Source organism: Rattus rattus, chromosome 3 (assembly GCF_011064425.1).
Source record: "Rattus rattus isolate New Zealand chromosome 3, Rrattus_CSIRO_v1, whole genome shotgun sequence".
Taxonomy (NCBI): domain Eukaryota; kingdom Metazoa; phylum Chordata; class Mammalia; order Rodentia; family Muridae; genus Rattus; species Rattus rattus.
In genome coordinates this window covers 91,728,620-91,734,717 of record NC_046156.1, presented here as the reverse complement: position 1 = coordinate 91,734,717, position 6,098 = coordinate 91,728,620, and positions in this window count along the sequence as shown.

The following is a 6,098-nucleotide window of genomic DNA, read 5'->3' as shown; positions in this document are numbered from 1 at the left end:
AGAATTGAAGACCCAGAAATGAACCCACATACCTATGGTCACTTGATCTTTGACAAAGGAGCTAAAACCATCCATAGGAGAAAAGATAGCATTTTCAACAAATGGTGCTGGTTCAACTGGTGGTCAGCATGTAGAAGAATGCAAATCATTCCATACTTATCACATTGTTCAAAGCTGAAGTCCAAGTGGATCAAGGACCTCCCCATAAAACCAGATACATTGAAACTAATAGAAGAGAAAGTAGGGAAGAGCCTAGAAGGCACAGGGGAAATTATAGCTGAGTCAACTGGTGGTTCTATTTATAGCCTTTTAAAGAAACTTCATAATTATTTCTATAGTGGCTTCATCAGTTTTTAGTTCACTAAAAGTGAATAAGTATATCATCTCCAGCATTTATTATCATTTTAATAAATTCAAAAGGTCCATTTATAGCATAGCGACTAGAGCTAGCAATAAGATATTATGTAATTGAAAGGCTGAGAGAGAACTTTAAATATTTAAGTTTACAAAATAACAGAAATATTAATTGGTTTTAATGTATTATTTTTAAAAAATTATTCACCCAATAAGTAGATATATTTTTTCAATGAAATTACTTTTGAGGGGCTAGAGAAATGGCTCAACAGTTAATATCATGTTCTGCTCTTTTAAAAGATCCAAATTTGATCCCCACAATCCATATTGGATGGCTCAAAACAGCCTATAACTCCAGCTCCCTGAAGGCTGACTTTGGCAGGGACCCAGACTCACATGTACACACCCATGCACAGACACATACACTCATTTATAATTTAAAATGTTAATAATAAAATAAATATTTAACTAATATTTTAAAAATTTATTATTGTTATGTGTCTGGGTTTTTTTCTTTCATATATATCTGAATATCACATGCTAACCTCATGCCTATAGAGACCAGAAGTATGTATAGGCAATCCTGGAACTGGAGTTATGTTTTCAGCCACCGTGTGGGTGCTGGAAATTGAACACTCTGGAAAAGTGACCAGTGTTCATAACTGCTGCACCATCTCTCCAGCTCCCAAATAATAATTTTTTAAAATATTCTTTAATAAAGGGAAAAATGATAGGTTAAGTAAGAAGAGTCAGTGGGTAACTACAATAGTTAAGCCTTATAGGTCAAGCCTCAGGACCCATATGATGGAAGGAAGGGCAAACTTCTGCAAGTTCTTTCTGATCTCCCGACATGTAAAGCAAAATTTAAAAGAAAGAAAGAAAGAAAATTATCTCTATCTAAGGAGACAGCTAGATAATGAGGTTTTTTTTTAACTTCAAGCAAAACTAAAACCATGTTGTGAAACTAAAGGTGTCAAGAGGAGGTGCCCTGTGTAAACTGAGGTGTCTTCAGAGGATGTCAGAAAGTCTATGAGCACATTGAAATCACACCTACAACTCCGCTTAAATGTGTAGCATCTGGATTAGTTTATAGCTTTCGTAGACTTTTTAATTACAAGCTTGTACACACAGGAGCTGGAGATGTAGCTCGGTTGGTAGAGAGCTTAACTGGCATGGGCTGGATTTGAAGAACTATATAACTCATGCATTGTGATGCTTGCCTTAATCCTTGCACCAAGAATTAGAAGTTCAAAGTCATCCTTAGATACATAGTAAGTTTGAAGCCAGCCTGGGTTACATGAACCTGTCTCAAAAACATAAAAGCTCTGTGACATAAAAAAAACATTCAAGATAATGGAAAACGATCATTTTAATTAACTCAATAGATTGTTAAGAAAACCAGTGTCATGTTCATCGCAGCCTTATTTATAATAGCCAGAAGCTGGAAAGAACCCAGATGCCCTTCAACAGAGGAATGGATACAGAAAATGTGGTACATCTACACAATGGAATATTACTCAGCTATCAAAAACAACGACTTTATGAAATTTGTAGGCAAATGGTTGGAAATAGAAAATATCATCCTGAGTGAGCTAACCCAATCACAGAAAGACATACATGGTATGCACTCATTGATAAGTGGCTATTAGCCCAAATGCCTGAATTACCCTAGATGCCTAGAACAAATGAAACTCAAGACGGATGATCAAAATGTGAATGCTTCACTCCTTCTTTAAAAGGGGAACAAGAATACCCTTGGCAGGGAAGAGAGAGGCAAAGATTAAAACAGAGACGGAAGGAACACCCATTCAGAGCCTGCCCCACATGTGGCCCATATATATACAGACACCCAATTAGACAAGATGGATGAAGCAAAGAAGTGCAGGCCGACAGTGTAGATCGATCCTGAGAGACACAGCCAGAATACAGCAAATACAGAGGCGAATGCCAGCAGCAAACCACTGAACTGAGAATAGGACCCCCGTTGAAGGAATCAGAGAAAGAACTGGAAGAGCTTGAAGGGGCCAGACCCCATATGTACAACAACAATGCCAAGCAACCAGAGCTTCCCAGGGACTAAGCCACTACCTAAAAGACTATACATGGACTGACCCTGGACTCTGACCTCATAGGTAGCAATGAATATCCTAGTAAGAGCACCAGTGGAAGGGGCCCTGGGTCCTGCTAGACTGAACCCCAGTGAACTAGACTGTTGGGGGGAGGGCGGCAATGGGGGGAGGGTGGAAGGGGAACACCCATAAGGAAGGGAGGGGGGAGGGGGATGTTTGCCCGGAAACCGGGAAAGGGAATAACACTCGAAATGTATATAAGAAATACTCAAGGTAATAAAAAAACAAAAAAAAAAAAAAAAAACAAAAAAAACAAAAACAGTGTCAACTTGAAGCCTAGGCATACCTAAACATGCAATAGACAAGTCAGGCTGATACAAGTCATGGTAAGCTGGTAAATGTTTAGTATACTCCTTGCACAAAGTCCAGTGCAAGGCAGTTGTCTTCCTGGTGTACATACACCACAGTGACAACATTACAGATCACAATGAGATACTAACTAATATTAACAGTTAGCAACCAATTTTCACACGTCCAGAGTAGCCCCAGCAAACCTTAGGTCAAGCCATTCAAGAAAGTAGTTGAGTCTAATTTAGCATGAATTTCTGCATAAATTTCAAGGGGAGGCCCCAAGGCCTGACACCATTACTGAGGCTATGGAGCGCTCACAAAAAGGGACCTACCATGACTGCCCTCTGATAGACCCAACAAGCAGCTGAAAGAGTCAGATGCAGATATTTACAGCCAACCAATGGACAGAAGATGCTGACCCCCCTGGTTGAATTAGGGAAAAGCTGGAGGAAGCTGAGGAGGAAGGCAACTCTGTAGGAGGACCAGCAGCCTCAATTAACCTGGACACCCGAGATCTCACAGACACTGGATCACCAATCAGGCAGCATACACCAGCTGATATGAGGCCTCCAAGATATGTACAGCAGAAGACTAATGGGTCTGGGTTCAATCAGAGAAGATGCACCTAACCCTCAAGAGACTGGAGGCCCCAGGGAGTTTAAAGGTCTGGTGGGTGGATGGGGTGGAGACAGGGGGTGGGGAGGAGGTATGGGATGGGGAACAATCAAAGAGTGGACAGGGATGGGAATAAAATTTGGAGTGTAAATAAATAAAAGTTTAAAAAATATTTTTTCTAAATATGACATTTAGTGGGATATTATTTGGATGACATATTGAAGTATTTAGTCAAGTTGGAAAGACAAAAATCACAAAGCAAAGGGGTTCTCTAAAGTTTTGATAAGAAAAAGCGGTGTCTGTGGAAAAGTTAATTGAATGCAAGAGAGTTTGGCAGCCATGAGAAAGAAGCCAAGCTTACCCTCAGCAGTGACTCTAATCCAGGCCAATAGCTTCCTATTAGCAAAACGTGTTAGAAACTCAGTTCTCAGTGCCCCACCCAGCTCTTCTGCAACAGGAACTCTGAGAATATTAGACTACCCTCCCTATTTTAAAGTCTTCCTGGGACCATGTACAGTGAGGAGCCCTGAGGTTTGAGGACCATTTCTCTAAACCAAGTTTTCAAATATTAGCATCTTTAGATCAATTTTTTTAAAATGAGAGTTCTTGCCCAGTTATACAACTGCATAGCCAGAACTCAGGAATACAGCTATGTTTAACTTTATGATACTTTAGTTTATTACTTGCATAAATTGTAATTCACAACAGTGACTCTGAGAGTAAATAAGGAAATAAACACAATTTAAAGTACAAAATTGTTGGTCAAAGTGTATAATAAATCTTCAAGAACTTATCATGCAGCTTCAACACATGTCCACATTTTGCCTGTCTTACTCAAAACCTCCATTTATTCTTCAGTGACACTTCTGTAGGAATAAATTCAGGTAACCCCTATCACTAACCTGCAAGTAGTTCATATTAATCTCCACTGGATTGTTTTCCTGTAGCCAGCTGCTATTATAGTGAGCAAATTTACTAATAATTACCTGTTCTCTCTGTAACAGCAGTGTAAAACGTGTTTGCAAAATTGGTCCATCCCCAGCATTCACCTGACAGCATTATATTCTGGAATAATTTCTTATTCCCCCTCTCCTTTTCTCTTCCTTTCTTTATTTGGGGTGTTAATGTGAGCCTCTTACATCATAACCATACCTAGTCCTTCCCTTGTTCCATCCCCCTCCAGCTGCTGCTCCTCCACTCAATTGTCCTTTTTCTACTCTCACATCTTTTTTTTTTAATTTTTGAAAGGTTCTATGTATTTTAATGTGAGCAAACCAATTTGCTCATATAAAACATGTAATAACAAATCAGACCCCCACCAGTCTCCACAGGTTAAAAATGTTGAGTTCTATCTGGTAGGATTGATGAAAATGATTCAGTATAAAGCCTCTCTAGACACAGTATGTGAGACCTACAGACCACAGACTACAAAGAAGTCTTCATTTTCCTCCAGTGTCTTCTCTTAGAATTGTATGTTTTTCGTTGTTGTTGTTGCTGCTGCTGCTGCTGCTGCTGTTGCTGCTGCTATTGTTCATCCAAATTTCATCCAAATCCATTGGAGAATAGGACAATTTTGCTTTTGTTTCTTGGCCAGGAATATCTTGAGCCCAAAAGTCTTGTGAGAATTCATGGTGAGAAGCCCAGTCAGACTTGTGCTGCACAGTGGCAGAAGAAAGATTTTAAATGACTTGGAGGCCAGAGAAAAATTGAGTCAGTTCTTTCCTACCACCAGGTGAGTCCAAGGGACCAAACAGATAATCAGACTTGCTAGCAAGTGCATTTATCTGCTCAACCATTTTATTGGCTATGTCTTTTATTTTTCAATCTACATTTAGATTCCATACATGAGACAAAACATATGATGTTTATCTTTCTAAATTTGGCTTGTCAGTTACATGATCTCGACTTTTATCCATTTTCTTCAAAATGACATAGGTATGATTCACCTATGGCTGAATAATGCTGCACTGTGTGCGTGCGTGTGTGTGTGTGTGTGTGTGTGTGTGTGAGAGAGAGAGAGAGAGAGAGAGAGAGAGAGAGAGAGAGAGAGAGAGAGACCCATTTGTATGTGGACACACACAGGCTAATCCCATGACCTGGCTGCCATCCATCAACAGAGCTTCAGCATTGGTTATCTGCCAGAAAATCAGGCTTGTGTGTTCTCTATGGTTCTCCATGCTCACTGCATGGTCCATCCTTTGAGTTTTCTTTTGAATATTTGTAGTTGTAGCAGGACTTTGTTTGCTTAATGTTTGGCAAAAAAAAAAAAAAAAAGACTTCGTGGGTATCCTTGCGCATTTTCACTGTACCCAGTAAGGTGGTGAGCATTTTGTTGACACAGTGCTGTTAGACTGATCTGTGGATGCTGTCATCCTCAGACAAGTCACTTTGTATATTTCCAACCCTGAACTAGGCCAGGAGTTCCTGGCTCCTTTGAATGTAGCCACTCTCTTCACAGGCACTGTGAACTGGGGAAGTCTCCCCAGTAGCTTTTTCAGAGAGCAGCGCTACGGTAGTCGCTTACTTTTCAGAAGAAAAAAACAAATAGTGGATTCGTGATAATATTTGACATGCAATTTCCATACAACCAAGTACATTTATTTGACAATGACTGTGATGGTATGGCTTTCAAACCAACAATATAAATAAATATAATTTGTTTTTGTTTTGTTTTGCTCAGTTTTTATTTTGGATTAAGGATTTGTTTGT